Genomic DNA, 23,039 nt, shown 5'->3' on the forward strand with positions numbered 1-23,039 from the left:
CACACGAGCGAATTTTTCGAAGGGGACCGGGTCCGGCGGAGTTCCGTCGGGAAAATTTAAAGCATGCTTCATTTCTAAAGTCCGTCAGACTTTAGCGAAGCTAAAGTCCATTGCAGCCCACACACGAGCGGATAGTCCGCCGGACTCAGTCCGTCGGAGTTTGGATGTCGAAAAGTCCGCTCGTGTGTACGGGGCTTTAGTGTTTCTCATTGTGTAGAAGGAAAGCAACGTCTTTTGTTGTCCTCAGATCTCTCAGCCCTCACCAGGACTGTAACAAAAAAAAATAATTTACGTTTGGATGGAATCCACAACAGATGTGTGAGCAGAGAAGTGTTAGCGGCAGAAAGATGGACGCAGCACATGTGTCAGAGATGGATTCCCCCTTTCGAATCCACATCTTCCAATCAGCAGTGATATCTCACAGCGGGGGTCTCGTCTCTCCAGTCTGCACGTGTTTGGCAGAGTCACAACGCACCACGATGTGACTGACACCTGCAGTAAAAAGATGCGTGGAAAATTCATATAAATCTGCCACAATCCAACTGATAGTTTGTATATATGAGACGTGTAAATATTTTATAGGAGCATTTCAATGGTTGTTTTAAATTTATAAATGTATCTAGTCATTTAAATAGGTCCCTGTGATAAAATGATTAACGCTATCCCATATATATATATAATGTATTCCTACTCCTTGAAATTTTCCACATTTTGTCATGTTTCAACCAAAAACGTAAATGTATTTTATTGGGATTTTATGTTATAGACCAACACAAAGTGACACATAATTGTGAAGTGGAAGGAAAATTATAAATGGTTTTCAAAAGTTTTTTCAAATAAATATGTGAAAAGTGTGGGGTACATTTGTATTCAGCCCCCCCCCCCCCCCCAGTCAATACTTTGTAGAACCACATTTTGCTGCAATTACCTCTGCAAGTCTTTTTGGGGATGTCTCTACCAGCTTTGCACATCTAGAGAGTGACATTTTTGCCCATTCTTCATTGCAAAACAGCTCAAGCTCTGTCAGATTGGATGGAGAGCGTTTGTGAACAGCAATTTTCAAGTCTTGCCACAGATTCTCAAATGGATTTAGGCCCATTGGATGTCCTCACTAGATGCCTAATTAGGCCCAATTTTGACATTTTCACTTAGGGGTGTACTCACTTTTGTTGCCAGCGGTATAGACATTATTGGCTGTGTGTTGAGTTATTTTGAGGGGACAGTAAATTTACACTGTTATACAAGCTGTACACTCACTACTTTACATTGTAGCAAAGTGTCATTTCTTCAGTGTTGTCACATGAAAAGGTATAATAAAATATTTACAAAAATGTGAGGTGTGTGTAGTGGCGGGCTCCTGAAGAGCACGCGCTATGTGTTTTTCAAAATTTATCTTTACCCAAACTATAGTTCGGTTTGGGTCTATTTGCCTAAATTTGACTTCTGTGTCAGTCTGACTGGGCTGTGAGATGTTCAGCCTGGCCACAGGGGGGCGCTGTCTCTGGTGGCAGGTGTGGAACTATGGTCTGGTTGGGCGTTTAATTTACTCTCTCTCGGAGTCAGGTCAGTGGGAGTGGCCCTCTCGCTGTGCCTTCTGGGAGAGGGTATTTAAGATGCGGACGTCACGTGGTTTCGGGGTTTCTGGTCCAGTATGCTGTGCTGATTACATGGTCCTGGTCCTCCTGACCGGCCCCCAGGAAGGTGATGGCCTGGGGTGTGGATCCACCCGACTTTAATGCCTCGGGGCTGGCTAGCCCAAGGCAAGGGAACTAGGGAAGGATTCCAAGGTGGATGGGTGCTGTCTCCGGTTTGGGAGAGACCCATTGAATTTCGAGCATTCCAGGGGAGGACTCTTTAGAAGAACACCACGTACGGGTTGGTTTTCTTAGCAAGAGTCTGGAAGGGCTGAAGTAACCGAGAGAATCCGGTCTTGTGGATATCGCCAAGTGGGCGGAAAGATCCAGGTATCCTACAAGTGTTCAACAGCTTAGTTTCCCTACGTGTTCTGCCACAATGTCGGTGATAAAGACTTTGTTCCTAAGTAAACACCTGGTTGGCTGCTAGGCCTTGTGAGAGAGGGACTGTCCAACCTGAGTGTTCATCCAGCTGCGAATGGCTATTCTCTGGATGCAGTCAAAGTAAGCAAGTTCTTTAACATTTTTGGACTTTGAGATTGAGAGTACCTGAACTTTCCTTTCCAACCCTCTGATCCCAAGTTGAAAGACTGTTCAATGGTTGGAGTTTTTGCAAATAAAATCCATTCAAGTGGATCTATTGTCAGTCTCAAGTTACAGGGCCATCTACCACGGGACATCCCCTAGACGTGAAACAAGGAGAACAAAAGGTAACGGTAAGCCCAAAAATAACCAGCAGCTCTTTCGGGGGTTAGTGCTACAGGTGTATTCACTTTTGTGAGATACTGTGTGTATATATATATATATATATATATATATATATATCTTTATTCTTTCCATTGTTTTTTAAAGAACACATGCATATAGAAGCTATGTCTTAATTAAAGGAGAAGCACAGCCAAAGCTTCTTTGGCTGTACCCCTCCTATAGATCAGACTAAAGCCTGCTGTCTGCTGACTTCACAGAGCAGGTCCAGGGTCCGGCAAGATCGGGACAATGAAGTCAGGATCTGCCCACATGCCTGGACGGGCACCCGGCTCATCCTCTCAGTAATCCGCTGAGAGCCTGAGCTGGCTGCTCCCAAAACCACCACAGCCCAGCACTCCAGTGAGCAGGGAGAGGACAGTCACCAGCTCCCTGCTCAGGATGCTGTGAGAACCGAGCGATTGGTGGTGTTTAATAGCTCTGTTCTCAGTGATAGACCCGGCGGCGGACAGATGCAGCATCGGACCGATACTGCATCTTAGCTAAATATGATTCTCAAAAAAAAAAAAAAAGCCATACTTCTCTTTTAAATCCAATTTATATATGTCCTACACTCACCAAATTCTCTCTGCTGCACACCTTGGGATCCCCTAATCCTGGCTACACTTTGTATGTACATGTATCATTAAAACATTATATAAGATTTAATTCTTTAATCTCATTTCAAACTTTACAAAACTGTAGTTTTTTTACACAATCCTTGGTAATTCTGCCACAAAGGTCCTTTTTCAGACAATTCCTGTTACAGGGTGACAACCAGAGCACCTACAGCACTGAATGTATGTAATGGCAAGGGTGTTCTGGAGGGTCTACTGATGCTGGCTGTTGGGAGATCTATTGTTGCTGGAGGGGATTATTTTGTGTGGTGTGAGGGAGTGATCTATTGTTCCTGGCTGCTGGAGAGTCTTTTGTTGCTGGCTGCTGGGAGACCTGTTCTTGCTGCTGGGGGTCTTTTGTTGCTGGGGAGATATTTTGTTGTAGGAGTCCTATGTTGCTGGGTTGCCTATTTTTACGGGGGGGGGGGGGGGGGGGGTTATTGCTGCTGGCTGCAGGGGATATATTTTACTGTTTTCTTGTTACCATTACCAAATTCCATACTAATTATTCAGCACCACATAATGATACTTGGCCCTGTATTCACTAAATGAGGCAGTGCTCAGAGGTGGGTACGGGGCAGTGGTGGCCTGTCCATACGGGCACCACCCCCTAATCCATGCGCCTGGCCCCTAATCTACATGGAGGGCACCGGAAGCATGGATTCCAATGGGTGTTTTGGGTTTTATTTGTTTTTTTTAGAAGCACATGATTAGAGCCTGAGGCTCTAATTGGCTTAAAAAAAAAGGGTGAGCTTGGGCGCAAAGCACGCATGTGGGTGCCCCAGACCCCAGAAGTGCAGGATCCCATGCAGGTACATGATCCTGCGCAGTAAATGTATGTGGGGTATTTGGGAGCAAGTTAAAAAAATACAAAATGTTTATGCTTCACAGAGCAAATTAATGCCATCAAGCTCGGCTTTACATCTACTTTAAGCTCACAGCCCACCATGTAATGTGAGCAGCTCCACACCCTCTACAGCATGGTGGATTTCAGAGGGGGGAAGGGGTCCCAGAGCTCTGACTTGGAGCTGAGTCCTCTCTACATATAGCTTGTCCTGTGGCTTCTGCAGAAAGCAGCTGATGACTTCATGTATGTTCATCATCGCCCTATAATATTCCGTGACAGGTACACTTTACATGACAAATCCACCACAAGGTTTCTGGATCAGTAATGAGTCGTATATATGGCCCAGTATAAGACAGCAACGCTCTACTCTTCATCAGACTTCGCTCTTCTCTGCCTCTGGCAAAGCGTCCTACACAGCAGGTCAATGTCCTGGCCACCAGTGACTCTTGGATGACAGTTGTGGCGTTCGGGACGTGGCAGACAAAACGCAGACCTGGAATGCCTTGGAAGGAGTGGCCACCTTCTTAGAACTTGCTGAGGCCGTGCCAAGTCTTGGCGATCACCGCGCTGTGCTGATGAAATGTTTGTGGCACAAAGCCTGGAGGCCAACTACCGAGATAAGAGAATGAATTGTCCCTAGAACAATATCTGCATGTGTGGTTTTCCATTAGGGAAAAATTCATATGGTCTGAGCTCAAAAAAGTGCGTATGAAGTGGTACGGTAATGCTACAGGTCAGCAGTGGAAAATCCCCACTGTTTGCACAACGTAGTTAAGCCATCAGAGGACAACTAATCAGCTACACAGAGGCTGTCTAGATATTGACAGGAATTATTCAACATTTTCGTAATTAATGATTGCATTAAGACATTAAAAGAAATAAATATGGAGGCCATCATTGGCTACTCCTGAAAATGCTACTTGCCTGACATTCATTGATGTTGATGCTTTCATACCTGGGCAGGGTTATGCACAGGCAACAATTTGCTTTGTGGCCATGGCAAAAATTATGCCTCATCACAGTACCACCACCAAACTGGTTTGGTTGTAGTGTGGTGGTGCAACCTTTATAAGAGCAGGCTTTTAAGGATTAAAACAGGACCTGAGGAGGCAGCAGATTATCTCCCAGCTGCCCTCTGAAAAGCAAACCACCATGGAGGGGGCAGCAAGAACTGCTGCTGGTGTAAATTAACCTTTACAACGAGGTCTTAGAATGCATATTGGTAGAGGTGACATGTTACTGTCCCTGCATTCTGCCCATGAATTGCTACAACTGCCCATCTCTTGACCATATATTGCCAGTTTTTATTACATTAACTACTTGACCTCCAGAAGATTTACCCCCTTCATGACCAGGCCATTTTTTGTGATACGGCACTGACAATTGTGCAATCATGCAACACTGTACCTAAAAAAAAAAAAAAAAAAAGATAAAATGTTTTCTAACAAATAGTACCTTTCTTTTGGTGGTATTTGTTTTCTAAATGTTTTTTCAAATTTTTTTTGAGCCATAAACAAAAAAAAATATATTTTTTACTTTCTGCTATGAAACATATCCAATAACAAAAATGTAAAAATCGTATTTCTTCATCAATTTAGGCCAATATGTATTCTGCTACATGTTTTTGGTAAAAATAATCCCAATAAGCGTATATTGTTTGGTTTTTGCAAAATTCATAGAATCTACAAACTATGGGATATATACTGGAAACTTTTTTTTAATACTAGCGATCAGCAACCTATAGTGGAACTGCGATATTGCGGTGGCCAGTAGGACACTAACTGACACTTTGTGGGAACCAATCACACTAATACAGTGGAGCAGGTGATTTCCAATTCTGATCTAGAACTGTTCACTGACGTGGCGGTGCTTTGATTATGGATCCTACTGTCAGGGTTGTTGAAGTGCTGAGAGTTGGTTGGCTAGTGGAATGGAGGGAGGTTGGTTTAGTGCGTAATTTGGCTGTTCGGGAACTGTTTCCCCATTGTACTGTCCATGGAATTGTGCATGTTCCAAGAGTTGATAACTCAGTGGCTGATGCTTTGTCCCATTTCCAGTGGGACAGATTCCAGCAGTTGGTACTGGAAGAGGAGCAGCACGGAATTCCATTCCCAAAGCATCTGTGGAGCATTGCATTGCCACTTCCAAGATCTCAATTCTTCATTCAGTATGTGCGTCAAATTGGTCCTCATACTGCAGAATGTGGCAGGAATGGAGCGATCTGGTGAATGAATATGGGGGCTGTTCTTGTGAGGAAGATGATGTAAACATGTCGCTTTATTTTATTGGCAGGAATTTTGAACAAGGTGTGTCTGTCTTTGCTATGGCAGATGTTACAAAGGTTTTTCTGACCAGGCAGGCCAGGCAGGCTATGCAGGATTATGGGAAGGGCCGCTCTGTGGCAGACACCCAATGCCCAATTTCATTTGAGGTCCTTGGTGCTGTAGTGGGTTTGCTCTTCTGCCTATGAGGTTCCTTTGTTCTGGACCGCTATGTGCTGGTCTTTTTTGGGGCTTTTTGTGTGGGGGAATCAGTAAGCTGGGAAAAAAACGTGGTGAGGTTGGTTTGAGCGTACAGGATGTGTGGTTAGGGGGCACTACATTGGGTATTCTGTTAAGAAAGTCTAACACTGATCAGTCAGGGAGGGGTTCTTAGATTGAGTTGTGTGTGGTTCCCTCTTCTCCAGTTTGCCCTGTCCGGGCTGTGGAGGTTTTTTCATGGTTTCGAACAAATCTTCTGGGTGTTTATTTCATGCATGTGGATGGGACAGCAATGTCTAGATTCCAGTTTAGGGCAGTGTTCAGGAAAGGCCTATTGTCCGCTGGTTGGAGTGCAGACAATTATTCTTATCATTACTTTCGGATTGGGGCAGCAATGGAAGCGGTCTGTTGGGGACTTAATGAACAGGTCATTCATTGCTTTGGGGCGGTGGGAATCAGTCAGATTTTGGTAATATGTGCGCCCTTCATTTATTGTAACTTATAAGGTTTGCTATCTGTTGGGTCGGGTTAAGTAGTGTGGTCCGATATAGTTGCCAGATCTGAGTGATGTATGGCTCGCTCTGTTGAAAAGATTAACAAAGCCAGGATGAAGGTGAAATAGGGGGTAGAAAGACTTTTTCTCCAAAATGGGGACCTGGCAATTCGTCATCGAGAGCTGGAGGATGAAACCTGGTGATATCTCAGAGAAGATGGTGTGCATCTGAATGATTTATGACATCTGGGATTGCAAGAGGGTATTCAGCAGGCCTTCAGGTTTGGGGGCAACACGTGCATAAGGTGTCACGCTCGTGCGCTGTGGCAGGGGGTCTATTTAGTGTTTGAAGGTGCTGGTTAAATAATTGTGGAAAATTGTGGGTTGGGCCCATCTGAGGTATGGGTGTTCCTTTCTAACAATACAGTGGAAACATTGGGGTATTAATTAGGTTGTATCTAGTAGTGCATAAACATTTAATTGTCCCTGAGCTAGTGTAGTTGCAGCTGGGGGGCTTTGATTGGGTGGCAGATACAACTGGTTAATCGTGACTATATAGGCCTTCAAAGACCTTAGACGGGGCATAAGCTGAGTTTGGTTTATTTGTGATGCATTGCCTGCATTATAATTAACCACTTCAATACTGAGCACTTTCCCCCCTTCCTGACCAAGCCAATTTTCAGCTTTCAGCGCTGTCGCTGTTTAAATGACAATTGTGTGGTCATGCTACACTATACCCAAACAAAATTTTTATAATTTTGTTCCCACAAATATAGATTTCTTTTGGTGGTATTTGATCACCTCTGGGGTTTTTATTTGTTGCTAAACTGTTATAAAATTTTGTAAATAAGTAAGTTTTCTCCTTCACTGATGGGCACTGATGAGGCTGCACTGACGGGCACTGATAAGGTGGCACTAATGAGCATGGATAAGGTGGCACCAATGAGGTAGCACTGATGGGCACTGATATGCGACACTGATGGGCACTGATGGGCACTGATATGCGGCACTGATATGCAGAACTGATGGGCTCTTCATAAGCGGCACAGATGGGCGGCGCTGAGGGGTACTGATAGGCAGCACTGATGAGCACTGATAGGTGGGCACTGATGGACATGGATGGGCACTGATAGGTGGCACTGATTTACACTGATAGATGGCACTGATGGAAATTTGCTGCTATTGAGGCACTGGCAGGTATTGCTGGTGGGCATTGATTGGCATTATGTGTGGGCACACATTGGCATCATGTGTGGGCACACATTGCCACCCATGGTCACCAGAGATGCCATCCCTGGTGGTCATCAGTGGTGGACATCCCTGGTGGACCTGGAGGTCCTGAGCGGTTATCTGCGGGGGTCTGTGCTGATAAACAATCAGCACAGACCCCCATGTCAGAGGAGCAGCTGATCAGCTCTTCTCTACTCGTGTCTGTCAGAGTGAGGAAAAGCCGATAAACGGCTCTTCCTGTTTACATCGTGGTCAGCCGTGATTGGACACAGCTGATCACGTGGTAAAGTGTCTCTGCAACAACGATAGCTGCGATGCACGTCCCTGGGGGGCGCGTGCCGGCTTTTTACCCTGATCACGTCATATGACGTCCGGTCGAGATAACACAACCACTTTGCCGCCGTCATTTTTCTGTATGGAGGGCGGCAAGTGGTTAAACTTGTTTTCTTGTGAATGTTGTATTTAATGGTTTGTAATAAAAGGCTGCTATGGCCATTCGACTCCGAATAAAATGTGTTGTCTGGTCATTTTGGAAGGGGGGATTGGTCAAGTGTTTAATCTTTTCTAGAAAATCGGAGACTCTGCATTCTGCAGGTCCCTCAGTCATGCAACTTCAGATATTAATTTGTAAAAAAAAATTAAAACAATTTACGGTATAATTTTCCTTCCACTTCACAATTATGTGCAACTTTGTGTTGGTCTATCACAGAAAATCCCAATAATCCCATACCACAGATGGGTACCAAGCATGTTAACCCCATACCACAGATGGGTACCAACCATGCTAACCCCATCCCACAGATGAGTACCAACCATGTTAACCCCCATACCACGGATGGGTACCAACCATGTTATATATGCATATAACATCCATATTCTCCTCCTTCAAAGATCCAACCACTGTCATGGGCTGTCCGTACAGCCCCTATTATAATCAACGATACTCGGGAGGGTGGGTGGGAATCTTTTCGTCCGCCGCTCACTACTGACGTCACTCCCCTTCCTGCCTACTAGTTTTTTAACCTGAGCGCCTCCCCTGCTCCGGCCACTCCCCTTTTCTTAAAGGAGACAAATTATTTTTTCCTACAAGCATGACTGTGCTGTCCACACCTGTCATGCCGTCCCTACGCTTATCCTTTTCTCTCCTTCTGCTCCGGGACTCTCTTTTACTTCTTTGGTTGTAACATGATAAAATATGGAAAATTTCAAAGGGTATGTAATACTTTTTCAAGGCACTGTATCTTCTGCCTTTTCAAAGAAAGGACACCACCTCTAGTAATGAAAGCTGTTCTCCAGGAACATTGACTGTAAACACTGAAAATATATATTATGTGGATTTCTTATATCACTGCTGAAGATCTGTTTATCTGTTGCTGCAACCAAGCTTTGCAAGATTTATATAAAAGACATCAGTGCGCTATAAAGTGTGTGCAAGTATTTACTCATAATACAAGGTACCTCACTCAGGTCCCAATCTATGGTGCCACCGGTGTGCGTGGGACCAAATCAGCACTGTTTATTTTCAGGCACCATATTTTGATAACGTATTATCATGCAGAGTTCTCCAGAATCCTCTTTTGCAGATCCGAGGTCTATCTCTGACATCATTCCCCTATTGGTGTATCTTTCCCAATTTCCCGGCTCCTTCGAAATTCAGTGTTCTTCTGGCGGCCTCAGCGCTGGTGCAAGATTGTTCTGTGATTTCCGCTGATGTAAGCACAGTCCCAGCAGGGATGTCATGATATCCTCATCCTCTGTGTTGAGGAGGTTCGGAATGTTGTCCTCTCAGGGGGACCGGCTACATTCCTGGCTTATCACCAGACATAATCCGCGTTCTTTGCAGTGCAGACCCTCCACTTTGTTTTCCTTTTTCATCGTAGCGTGGCCAAGACAAACACGGCAATTTACCTCATTATGCAGTCATTTTACTTGCATCCATTTATTCTCGCTATTTAAAAAATATTGTTTTCAGTTCTTGCCCATCTGTTCTCTGCTCCATAACTTTGGCCGCCATTCTGGAGGGGAGTCCCGGACCACACCAATCCTTGTTCATGACTAGTCATTATACGTATCAGGACCCCCCAGGTCTTTATAAGTAAGGCCTAATGAAACACAAGGGTGGGGGGATACATTTACTGCCCCCTTAATAATGTGACACCTTCTCAGACAGATTGTCAAGATGGTTAGGTAAATTTAATTTTGAGCTCCTCTGTAATCTGTGGAGCAGCTTGTGATTTCTATGGGCTGCCATTCTGGAGGATTCCAGTATGTAGTGGGCTGGAAAGACAGATCAGCAACCTGAATTTTTATGTTGTCTCAGCCAATACCTGGGGAAGGGTGCCCAGAAGATGATTGGGGGAGTGCATAAATAGGCTGGAGTTTGGGATTGCTCTTTTCTTGTCCAAGAGGAGAAATTCCCAGCTTGAAGTTCTACATGTGCTCATTGAGGTCCCAGCTATGTTAAAGCCCAGGGGCCTATTTGCTGAAAGTCTCTGGAATGAATTAAGAGGTTTTGACCTGGAGAGTTCAATGAGGAAATGTCTGTCTGATAGTGGAAGGAGGCATCCAAGTATCCAGGGATATTGTGAGTACAGACCTGAGTGTAGGATCCTGGTGACTGTTGCTGCTGCTATCCCTTGTGCATCAGTACTAGAACTTGCCTGGCCTGCGATATTTCTGAAGGTGTCTCAGAAATTTCCATTTTACATTATATTATGGAAGCACATTACCTGCTTCCATAATATAATGTACTTGGAGATTACACATATACTGCCCCCATTTTATAAAAGGTACACAGAAGGTCAAATTTACTACCCCATTTAAAAAATATTCCCAGGGGGAGGACAAATGTATTGCCTCCTTTAAAAAATGTACCATGGGGAGGTCATATTTACTACCCCCTTTAAAAAGGACCCAGGGTGAGAACACATTTGTTGCCCCCTTTATAAAGTGTAGCATACTGCATATATGGCAACAGCGTGGCTTCGTAGTAAAAGTATCCAGATGCTTAACCTGCCCACCCGCAGTCTACACCTTTCACCAACTGAAAATATTTGGCAAATCTTGAAATGAAAAAAACAACAAAGATGATCCAGGACTGTTGAGCAGTTAGAATCAGGCAAGAATGGAACAATATTGCTCTCCCAAAACTCCAACTGGTCAGCTCACTTCCCAGACATTTACAGAGTGTTGTGAAAAGAAAAGGGGATTCTACACTGTGGTAAACATGGCCCTGTCCCAACTTTTTTTGAGATGTGTTGCTGCCATCAATTTCCAGTCTACCTTTTTTTCTCAGAATGGTACATTTTTTCAGTTTAAGCATTTGATATGTTTTCTGTTTTCTATTGTGAATAAAATATGGGTTTGTGAGATTTGCAAATCATTGTATTCTGTTTTCATGTAGATTGTATACCGCACCCAACTTTTTGGGGATTGTAAAAGGTACCCAAGAGGAAGACACATTTAGTGACCCCTTTTATAAAATGGATCTGAAGAGGTCAAATGTATGGCCCCTTTATAAAATGTAGCGGGGGCACATTTACTGTCCCCTCTATAAAAATGTACATGGGGGAGATCATATTTAATACCCCTTTAATGCCCAGTACGCATTTACTGTCTTCCTTGATGTAACACCCTCTAGTGTGCTAGAATAGGTTTTTGTTAGGTTGCTTTCACACTGAGGCGTTTTACAGCTGCTACAGCTCTAAAAAAAGCACCTGCATAGCGCCTGTACAGAGCCTCTCCTCCCACTCACATTGGAGCGGTGCGCTGGCAGGACGCCAAAAAAGTCCTGCAAGCCACATCTTTGAGGCACTGTAGGAGCGGTGTATATACCGCTCCTACAGTACCCCTGACCATTGAAATCAATGGACAGAACTGCTGAAGAGCTGGCAAAAGTCGGCCATTAGCAGGGGTTAAAAGCGTCCCGCTAGCAGACGAAAAGTGCAGCAAAAACAACGGTAAAGCGCCGGTGCCCCCAGTGTGAAAGTAGCCTAAGAGTCCATTCACACAGGAGCAACTTTGGATCCGACTTGAAGTCGTCCCAAGTTGCGCAACATGATAAAATCAATGTAAGTGAATGAGAGCCGTCTAAGTGTACACTACTGAAGTCGCTCCGACTTCAGAAAAGGTTCCTGTACTACTTCAATCCGACTTCTAGGCAACTTGTACCCATTGATTTCAATGGAAGTTGCCTCCAAGTCTGATCCCCTGTCTTAACTGAAGCAAATTGTTTAGGCTTGGCTGGCAGCCAAGCCTATGTGTTTTTCTGGGTCAGGGTGAGTGACTCAGGGTGGGCTGAATGACTCACAGGCAGCGCTTCTGAGACTTCCCCCTACTTTAGGAACTTGCTGGAAACTTCCAGAAGAATGGGAGTGGAGGTGAGGAGGAGCTGTCTGGAAATGGGTTGGCAGGGGACAGGCCCACTCAAATACTCAGGGCCAGCCCAGCTGGGGCAGTGGAGTTCCGGTGGAAGCTGGAGATGGAGTGTTAGGAGACTGTCAGAGACCCTTGAGGGTTCCCTCTAGTCTGGGGGAGGGGGTGACCTCAGGTTTGGAAGCTCGGTTGCAGCAGGGACCCTCTTCACGACACACAGGGGTGTCCTAACTGGAGGCACGGAGCAAGAGAAGGACAGCAGGAGAACACTGCCGGGTAAATCTCCAGGGACAAAGACAGCCAGGTGGGCTGGTGAGTGTTACAGTTGGGGAGGATTGAGAGGCAGTCTGAGAGGACTGGGCGAGAGCAGTCTGAGATGGATGCAGTGTCAGTCTGGGAGGACTGTGGAAGTTTAGCCGGGAGGGCTGGAGAAAGGGGCAGCTGCAGCCAGGTCGGCTGGCAGTGCCTGAAGAGGTGGTGCTGGGATCAGTAGCCATAGAGGGACAGCTGGGCAGCAGGACTTTGCTACACAAACAAGGGGCCTGCAGTCCCTGCCTGTGAAGGGCACTTTCTACCAACCTTACAGTATCAGCTGGTGCTGGAAGTTGTAGTGCTTCAAACAAGTGTTGTGCTGGAGGAAGCTGAGGAGTGTAAATTGCTGTACAGAAGTTTTGTCCCTGAAAGTTCTGCTGAAGCAAAGTGGGCATCCCATATTACCCTACTCCCTAGTTAAACACCCTAATGAAAATACACGAAAACAAAGCACTAGACTGTTCCTTGCCTCAAATTTACTGTGAAAATTTAGTGTGCCTGGCTGTGCAAGGTGGGGTATCCAGGGCTCAAGTCCTGCGGGAACGCATGGGAACGGAGTTCCTGTACTTTTTCCACAACAGGAACTCAGTTCCCATTAGCAGCCGTGTCCTGCAAGACTTTGAAGTATGCAAGCTGCGTGGCAGGTGCTACACCAGCAGTCGCCGACACAACTTGCAATAGTAAGTGCCGCACACCAGGGGTGGACTGACCATTCAGGCATTGCCAGTAGATCAGGTCCCTGCTGCTAAGAGATTGTATTTAGTCAGACCCCTCATGATGCGCTCCTCCCGCCGGCCCCTCCTGATTTTCTGTCTCCTCATCCTCCCCCCCAGTCTCCTGTATACTTGCTCTGTGTGTCCCGCTGAATCTCCCACGCCCCCCCCCCCCCCCCCTCTATCTTCAGTGGCATATGATGAGAGAACCCAGAGGAGGAGCACAGCTATTCTGCTCACAGGACATGCAGGGAAAGAGGTGAGCTGAGGGAGGAACATCAGTTTGGGGTGGTAAGCTGAGCACAATACCTGGCAAAGTTTAATGCCAGGAGGGACATTTATGTGGAAATATGTGAAGGGTTGGAATAGCAGCGAGTGTGTGTTGGAGCCCCTGCAGAGTTTGCAGCCCCCCAAGCTAACATACAAGCAGGAACACATCACTCTCCCCAAGCATTCTGTCCAGATAATGTGCAGTTAATTTATGACCTTTCCGTTTAACCCTGTGTTATCCAAACTCTGTTCAATGAAAAGTGTAAACTCACCACATAAACACTCTAAAAATAAAATTCCCCAATAAAGATTTGCATGGAAGCACAATTGAATGAATGCTGATTATTCAGAGAATTACCGCATTTATGTTTATTGAGGATTGTTTATTTTTTATGTACTAACAGTTAAGCTTCATACACACAATATGAAAATTGGATGAAAAATACCACTTTTGAAGTGTTCGGGCATATGCGCGTATCATTTTTTATTAATTTTTTTGGTGTGGGAATGGATCTCGGGTGGGAGTTCCCACACTTTTTTCCCCAGGACTTGACCCCTGGGGGTATCACTTTCTACTTGCGGCTCCTTAGGGGGTGCGCTACATTTATAAAGGGTCCCCAGGAGGAGGACACATTTACTGCCTGCCTTTATAAACGGCACCCCATTGGAAGGAAACATTTACTGCCTTTATAAAATGTACCTGGAGGGGACACATTTCCTGCTCCACCTTAAAAATGTACCTGGGGAGGACACATTTGCAGCCCCCTAATAGTATGTACCTGGGGGGGGGGGAGATATTTATTGCCCCCTTTATAGTAGTTCCCAGCTTCCCTTTATAAAATGTTTGTGTATTATTCCTTGAATCTTGGTGTGTCTTGCGTATTTCTTTTAGATCTGTGCAGTAATCCAGTGCAGGAGCTTCCTGTAATAAAGACCCGTCATTGCCGCTCTCTCTCCTTGCAGGATGACTGGTCTTGTCTCCGCCCCCTCCTGTAGTTTTCTGCAGGCAGCCTGTAGTAGGTGGAGACTGATGGGCCCCTCCCACACCTCTGCTCTCTAACAGACAATGCACAAAATGGTGATGATGTCACTGCTGCTTTTACAAGGTAATGCCTGGGTTTGTAAAGGAATTGGGTGTACACAAAGTGGATTTATATCCTTTGTGGCTATTAAGTAATATATTTAAATTAAAATTGTCGTGCCCAGAGCTCAGCTTTAAGGATAACAGCTGGGAAGAGATAGCTGCCCACTTTCAATTAACCACTTGCCGCCTGCCATATAGCAAAATGACATTGGCAACAGTGGCGGCTGGTGAAGTTTTTGGATGGGGGGGCGCTAGACCCCGCCCATCATGACCCACCCATCATTTGGCCCCTCCCACTTCTCATAAACCACGCCCCTTATGTAATCTGAAAAAAAAATTGGCGTGGGTTCCCCCTCTGAGAGCATACCAGGCCCTTAGGTCTGGTATGGATTCAAAGGGGAACCCCCTACGCTGAAAAAACGGCGTGGGGGTCCCCCCCAGATCCACACCAGACCCTTATCCGAGCACGCTACCCAGCCGGCCAGGAAAGGGGGTGGGGATGAGCGGGCGCCCCCCCTCCTGAGCCGTACCAGGCCGTGTGCCCTCAACATGGGGGGGTGCCTTGGGGGAGGGGGGGCGGCGGCCCCCCCACCCCAAAGCACCTTGTCCCCATGTTGATGAGGACAAGGGCCTCTTCCCGACAACCCTGGCCATTGGTTGTCGGGGTCTGCGGGCGGGGGGCTTATCGGAATCCGGGAGCCCCCTTTAATAAGGGGGCCCCGGATACCGGCCCCCCACCCTATGTGAATGAGTATGGGGTACAATGTACCCCTACCCATTCACCTGTGAAAAAAAGTACAAAAAAAAAACACAACACAGGGTTAAAATATTTTATTGCACAGCTCCGGGGGTCTTCCGTCTTCGGGGGTCTTCTCGCCGGACTCCTCCGCTATCTTCTTGTAGCTAGCGGAGGAGCCCGGCTTTCTTCCTCGCGGCCGGCCTCTTCTTCCGACTTCGGGGGTCTTGTCCCCCTCTTCGGTTCTTCTGCCGGGCCACCGCGCCTTCTTATAGCTCTTTTACAGGCGGTGGCCCGGTCTTCTGTCGCCGCCGCCGCCTTCCGTTCTTCTTCTTCTTCTTCTTCTTCTCCAGGAGATGTTGACTCGACGATCTCTCCGGCCGGAATGCCAGGGACGTGCTGCGCTGCCACTTATATAGGGACAATGGGGCGGTGTCACATGGGTTGATGTCACATGGGTTGGTCACATGGGTTGATGTCACATGGCGACAGTCCCAGCATCCTCCGGGACTGTGACATCGTAAGGGGGCGGGGTCACCATGTGACATCAACCCATGTGACCAACCCATGTGACATCAACCCATGTGACACCGCCCCATTGTCCCTATATAAGTGGCAGCACAGCGCGTCCCTGGCATTCCGGCCGGAGAGATCGTCGACAACCTGGAGAAGAAGAAGAAGAACGGGCGGCGGCGGCGACAGAAGACCAGGCCACCGCCTGTAAAAGAGCTATAAGAAGGCGCGGTGGCCCGGCAGAAGAACCGAAGAGGGGGGACAAGACCCCCGAAGTCGGAAGAAGAGGCCGGTGGTGAGGAAGAAAGCCGGGCTCCTCCGCTAGTAAAAGAGCTACAAGAAGATAGCGGAGGAGTCCGGCGAGAAGACCCCCGAAGACGGAAGACCCCCGGAGCTGTGCAATAAAATATTTTAACCCTGTGTTGTGTTTTTTTTTTACTTTTTTTCACAGGTGAATGGGTAGGGGTACATTGTACCCCATACTCATTCACATAGGGTGGGGGGCTGGTATCCGGGGCCCCCTTATTAAAGGGGGCTCCCGGATTCCGATAAGCCCCCCGCCCGCAGACCCCGACAACCAACGGCCAGGGTTGTCGGGAAGAGGCCCTTGTCCTCATCAACATGGGGACAAGGTGCTTTGGGGTGGGGGGGGCGCCCGCCCCCCCTCCCCCAAGGCACCCCCCATGTTGAGGGCACGCGGCCTTGTACGGCTCAGGAGGGGGGGCGCCCGCTCGTCCCCACCCCCTTTCCTGGCCGGCCGGGTAGCGTGCTCGGATAAGGGTCTGGTGTGGATCTGTTTTTTCGGCTTAGGGGGTTCCCCTTGGAATCCATACCAGACCTAAGGGCCTGGTATGCTCTCTGAGGGGGAACCCACGTCAATTTTTTTTTTCTGAAATTTGGCGTGGAGTTCCCCCTTCAGAGCTCATTCTCTGATTGGCCACGGCAAAAGTCGCCTGGCCTGGGGAAACCTTTCTGGCTGTGAAAGCTTTTTTTCCATTCATTCAGCTAAATGCATGAACATTCTCAACAAAGTAGAAACTAGAAAGCCTTTATGCGGTGACTCACCTCCTGCCTGACTGTCTTGCAGCTCCGCTCAGGCTGAGGAACGGAGCTGCCGACGTCACTTCCGGGTTTCGTGAAGCAGCCGGAAGTGACCTGCCTGTCTAAGATTGACAATGCTCCCGCCCGTAGAATCACAGTGATTTTACGGGCGGAAGCTAGTCGGCGTTCTGCAGTGCGCCGCAAGGCGGGTTTTTAACCCGCAAATGAAGCGCCATGGATGCAATCTTGTGATTGCATCGACGTGGCGCTTCTCATAGTGCACTGTGACCGGCGCCACAGTACACTATGTTAAATTGTTAAATGACATTTTTTTTTTTTTAAATGTCTTAAAGGGCCCGTTTTTTTTTATTTTTTACTTTTTTTTTTTTTTTTACACCTAGGGAGAGGGGGGGCGGCACCCGGGCGCCGCCTATGGGCGGGCCGCCACTGATTGGCAATATCCTGACCGGACGTCATATGACGTTCTCAGGATATTAATCTGCTGTGTGCCCCCTGGGGGTGTGCATAGTGGCGATCGTTGTTGCAGTGTATCAGTCTGACACACCGCAACTCTGATCTAGGTAAAGAGTCTCTGACGGAGACTCTTTACCACGTGATCAGCCGTGTCCAATCACGGCTGATCACGATGTAAAAAGGAAGAGCTGTTGATCAGCTTTTCCTCGCTCGCATCTGACAGACGCCAGTAGAGGAGAGCCGATCGGCTGCTCTCTTGACAGGGGGGTCTGTGCTGATTGTTTATCAGCGCAGCTCCCCCTCGGATACCCGCCCAGGACCGGCAACCACAATGGACCATCAGGTATGCCAACCTAGGCCACCAGGGAAATGCCAATCAGTGCCCGGGCAGCTGCCAATCAGTGCCAGTGAAAAATGCCTACCAGTTCCAGTGCCACCAGTGATGCCTGTCAGTGAAATCCAGTGCCAGTGCCAGCCATCAGTGCCCATCAATGCCTATCAGTGCCACCTTTCAGTTCCCAGCAGTGCCGTCTATCAATGCCACCCAAAAGTACCCATCAGTGCAGCCTTTCAGTGCCCATAAGCGTTACCTATCAGTGCCCACCAGTGCCACCTTTGAGTGCCCATCAGTGCCACCTATCAGTACTGCCTATCAGTGCCCATTGTCAGTGCCCATCAGTGCCGTCTCATTGGTGCCACCTCACCGGTGCCGCCTTATCAGTGCCTATCAGTGCAGCTTATCAGTGACCATCAGCGAAGGAGAAAACGTACTTATTTACAAAATTTTATAACAAAAACAAAGAAAAACTTAGGCCGCGTACACACGCGCGGACTGTTCGCCCAACTTTGTCCGTCCAACAGTTTCGGCAAACAGTCCGCTCAAACTTAGCATGGACGGACATGGCCACACACGACGGACGAACAGTTTGCTGAAACCGTGCGCGATGACGTGAACGGCACGTACGACGGGACGAAAAACACGACGTCCTATACACTGCATTATAGCTTTCGGCGTGAAAATCCTTTCTGAGCATGCGCGCAACTTTGTTTGACGAACAAGCCTACACACGAGCGGACTGTTCGCTGAAACAAGGTTTCAGCGGACAGTTTTACGGAATTTCCGAAAAACCTTGTCCGTCCAACTGTCCGCTGAAACTGTCCGCTGAAAGCCCACACACGAGCGGACTGTCCGCCCAAACACTGTTCAGCGGACAAAGTTGGACGAACAGTCCGCCCGTGTGTACGCGGCCTTAGGTCTTTTTCTTATATATATATTTCTTATATATTTCTTAGGTATATTCAATCACAGCTTATGGAAAGGGCTTGCTTTTATTTGGCGTAGGATTGTTGTGTTTTTAAGAGGATAACGCTCTGTATAAATCTCAGGTCTGGATGGACTTAAAAGGGAAATCCATGGACAAACAGCTCCCATATATTTATGTCAGGCTATTGCTCTGACATGCCAGACTTATTATATATCCTATATCTGAACTTGGCTATTGGCTCCAGAATGGGCGGATTACGCACAACGTTGGCTTTTGTGTGCCAGGTGTGATGAGATCAGTCTATTTACTAACTTATAAAGGTGCATCCTGGGACAAGGAGTGACCTCGCTGCCATGACATCACTGCGCTCCTCGCCCTCACATGCAGCTTTTCTTTCACCAATTATCTGACTATAAATCTCTGTTATTCGGCAGCCTGTAACGGATGGCATGGCGGGGACAATGCAGCCAAACAGAAGTGCCAGCTCGGGGGCCTGTAATTAGTTTGCAGTGGACGCGCTCCAGCCTAGTAAGTCTTCGGTGACCTTGTAAAAAAAAAAAAAAGAAATCCACTTTAAAGTGCACCTGGGCTGATTAGGTAAACAGTGTGTAATGGAAGCCTGGAGTTGGCACAGCTGGCAGCCTGGCACGGGGTGAAAGGAGAAGGGCTGAGTTCGGCAGATAAAGCTTTCTTTATTGAGATAACTTCATTCTGATGGCATGCGGTTCCTTATGTACTGAACCTCGTCTGTTGACATCCAGCGCACCCCCTGCAATGCAGGCGTCTTTCAGCGCTTTAGAGAAAAGGAGACGGCCCGACCATAATTCTTTTATTTTTTTAATCACCATCATAATTCATTTTTAGAATATCCAAAATGAAGAGCAAAAGACGCGTGTACAGACTTCAATGATGCTCTGCAACAACAGAAACAAATGGGTAGTGTGCTGTATGTCATAGCAGCCAATCACATTTCAGTTTACTGCGGTCTGATCACTAGGGATGAGCAAAATGTTTTTTTATCCTGAAGTAAAGGGGGAAGTTATGAAATGTTGGCAAAATATCACCATTTTGGTGAAATGCATTGGGAACTGGGGAAGGCAAAATGAAAGAGGAACTTCACTGCCCATCTTGTTTTTTGTCCCCTCTTGACAGCTGGGTAGTCCATAAAAACATACACTATATTGCCAAAAGTATTGGGACGCCTGCCTTTACACACACGTGAACTTTAATGGCATCCCAGTCTTATGCCGTGTACACACGGTCGGACATTGCGGCCACAAAATCTGTCAGATTTTTTTCTGACGGATTTTGTCCTAAACTGGTACTGCATACACACGGTTGGACAAAGTTGTTGGAAAATCCGATCGTTGGGAACGTGATGACATTTGTTCGTTATGACGGGACTACGTTGAGGCTAGTTGCCAATAGCATTGGTCTCGTAAATTCATCTGAGCATGCATGGCACTTTGTGCGATCGGAATTCTCTACAAACGATCGGAAAAAAGTCTGATCTGATTTTTTGGTTGGAAAATTAGAGCCCACACACGATGGATTTTCTGACAATATAATCCGATCTGACCTTTTCAGCTGGAATTTCCAACCGCGTGTACAGGGCATTAGTCCCTAGGGTTCAATATTGAGTTGGTCCACCCTTTGCAGCTATAACAGCTTCAACTCTTGTGGGAAAATCGGCGTGAGGGTCCCCCCCCAGGTCCACATCAGACCCTTGTCCGTGCTCGGATAAGGGTCTGATGTGGACCTGGGGGGGACTCCCACGCTGATTTTTTCGGCGTTGGGGGTTCCCCTTTAAGTCCATACCAGGTTAGCGGGACCAGCGACGTCTCCTTCGCGGGCCCCGCCTACCTGGAGACGCGCTCAAAATGAGCAGACTTTTCTCCGGGCGGGAAAAGTCCGTTCATTTCGAAAGTACGGCGGACTTGCATACGCACGGCCGGATTGTCCGCTGAAATGCAAGTCTGGCGGGAAGATTGGAGTGCAAAACTACTTTCTAAGTCCGCTGTACTTTTGGGTAAAAAAAGTACGCCGTAGGGCTACACACGGGGGGATTGTCTGAAGGACTTGAGTTTGCCGGACTTTTCCACCCGATTGTTTGATCGTGTGTACGCGGCATAAGAGACGCGCTCAAAATGAGCGGACTTTCCTCCGCGTGTGTGGGCGAGTCCGTTCATTTAAAAAGTATGGAGGATAGTACGGTGGACTTAGTACGCCGTATTAGTCCGCTGAAAAAGTGCCGTGTGTGGGCAAGTAGCCCGTTCAGAAAGTCCGACGGACTAAGTCCGTCGGATAGTCGGCTACGTGTGTACGCGGCATTAGTTGCAGTAAAAGGAACACTTAAGGCATCAGCATACCAAGACATTTTGGACAATTTCATGTTCCCAACTTTGTTGGAACAGTTTGGGGATGGCCCCTTCCTTTTCCAACATGACTGCGTAACATTACTGCATGACATTACTTGGTGTAACATCATCTTTCATATTTTACAAAACAATTGGGTAACGTATTTTGTTTTCTTTTTTTTTTAATTCATTAAAGTAAATTTTTTCCCCAAAAATTGCGTTTGAAAAACCACTGTGCAAATACCGTGCAATGTAAAAATTTGCAACAATAGCCATTTTATTCTCCAGAGTCTCTGCTAAAACAAATATCTAATGCTTTGCGGTTCTAAGTAATTTTCTAGCAAAAAAGGTGTCAGAAAAGGACCGGTTGGCAATTGGTTAAAGTGGTTGTAAACCCTTACAACCAACTTTGACCTACAGGTAAGCCTAGATTAAGGCTTACCTGTAGGTCCAAGAAATATCTCCTAAACCTACACGGTTTAGGAGATATTTTCCGAAAGACAGGCACCGCTGTCTACGGCGCATGCACCGTAGACAGTGGCGCGCAGGCGCACTGAGCATGGCGCTGTCAACGGCCAAATGCCGTGAGTGGCGGCTCCCGTGTACATGCGCAGGAGTGACTTCATCGCGGCTTCGCCGAATGACAGTGGTCAAGCAGTGAGACCCACTGAGAAGATGGATGCGCCGGACTACAGGGGACAACGGTGACTTCGCTGGCTCCTGTGTCAGGTAAGTGACACATAATGGACTACTATGCGATGCATAGTAGTCCATTATGCTTTACCTTTGCAGGGAATCAAAGAGGAAGTAAACCCATCAAGGTTTACTTCCTCTTTAAGCAAAGATGGTTTATTAGACAGTGCCCATAGGTTTGCAATACAGGGGATCTGGGCTCAATTCCCACGACACTTTGTGCATTGCTTAGTTTGCTGTTCCCATATCTGTGTAGGCTTCCACATTGATCTCCATAATATACAGGTAATTCGCTTTTGCCTAAATTGACTTCACAGAGAAAACAGTTTTGGTGTTTTTTCTAAAGATCGTCCAATGTAAAATAAAGATATTACTTATATAAATATACTGTATATATTAGATATAAAAGTAGTGTATAGGTTAAAAAAGTGCAATATAAAAAACATAAAAGAATAAAGTACTATAAAAGATTATCCAAATATATAGTGATTGTGAGGTTATAACTCATAATATCTTCCATCCACCTCAATAATGTCTGAAAGAGAGACAGAGTCTGGCGAGCGTTGTGATGATTAAATCACAGTATGTGCAGGAACAGAGCCGAGCCAATCCCAGCGCCAACCTACAATGTTTTATGAGGCTTGTAATGAGCTGTAATCAGATCAGACAATTTATGCTTCACATGATATTACATGATACCACAATATATACAGTGTCATAGATGCTCAATTATGTTATTCCTTTAGATTGAGACGACGATTTCAGCAGTGCCTAGGACTTCTTTTACATTAGCAGTACTGCTTATTGCCCTCTGAAAAGAAATCTGCAGTGGATCGTGTTTTAGAGAGGGTGCCGCAGCATCTGACACTGACAGATGTTCAGGAGGCTCTACTGCCACCTCCAGAGATGAGCCAAGTGTTCGCCTCGCAGTTGCAGTGCAGCCCCATTATACTCAACGGGCGAGTGTAACGTGTTGTGCACCCCAACTTAAAAATCCCACAACCACGAAGCAAAGCATTGTACCATGGGTACAGCCCTGTCCAGCTGCATTGTTACAATTCTGGTGGGTCGGCCAAGGGGCTATAAAAGATCAGATGCTTGTTCTAACACCCCTGACCGCGCTCCTAAAGAGCCCTTAGACAGTACATTGACAATCCATTTC

At 46.8% G+C, this 23,039-nt stretch overlaps 1 long non-coding RNA gene across 1 annotated transcript in view; it reads left to right on the plus strand.

Moving 5' to 3' along the window:
* Positions 1-19,135: 19,135 nt before the first annotated feature.
* LOC143934342 (uncharacterized) overlaps positions 19,136-23,039 on the plus strand; it is a 56,954-nt gene continuing 53,050 nt past the window's right edge. Inside the window, exon 1 of the long non-coding RNA XR_013263250.1 lies at positions 19,136-19,355. This is a non-coding gene — a long non-coding RNA (uncharacterized LOC143934342). The remainder of the gene's footprint in view (positions 19,356-23,039) is intronic.

The sequence above is a fragment of the Lithobates pipiens genome, unplaced genomic scaffold (genome assembly GCF_037356315.1).
Source record: "Lithobates pipiens isolate NorthernLeopardFrog02 unplaced genomic scaffold, aLitPip1_a1.2 Scaffold_27, whole genome shotgun sequence".
NCBI classification, from domain to species: domain Eukaryota; kingdom Metazoa; phylum Chordata; class Amphibia; order Anura; family Ranidae; genus Lithobates; species Lithobates pipiens.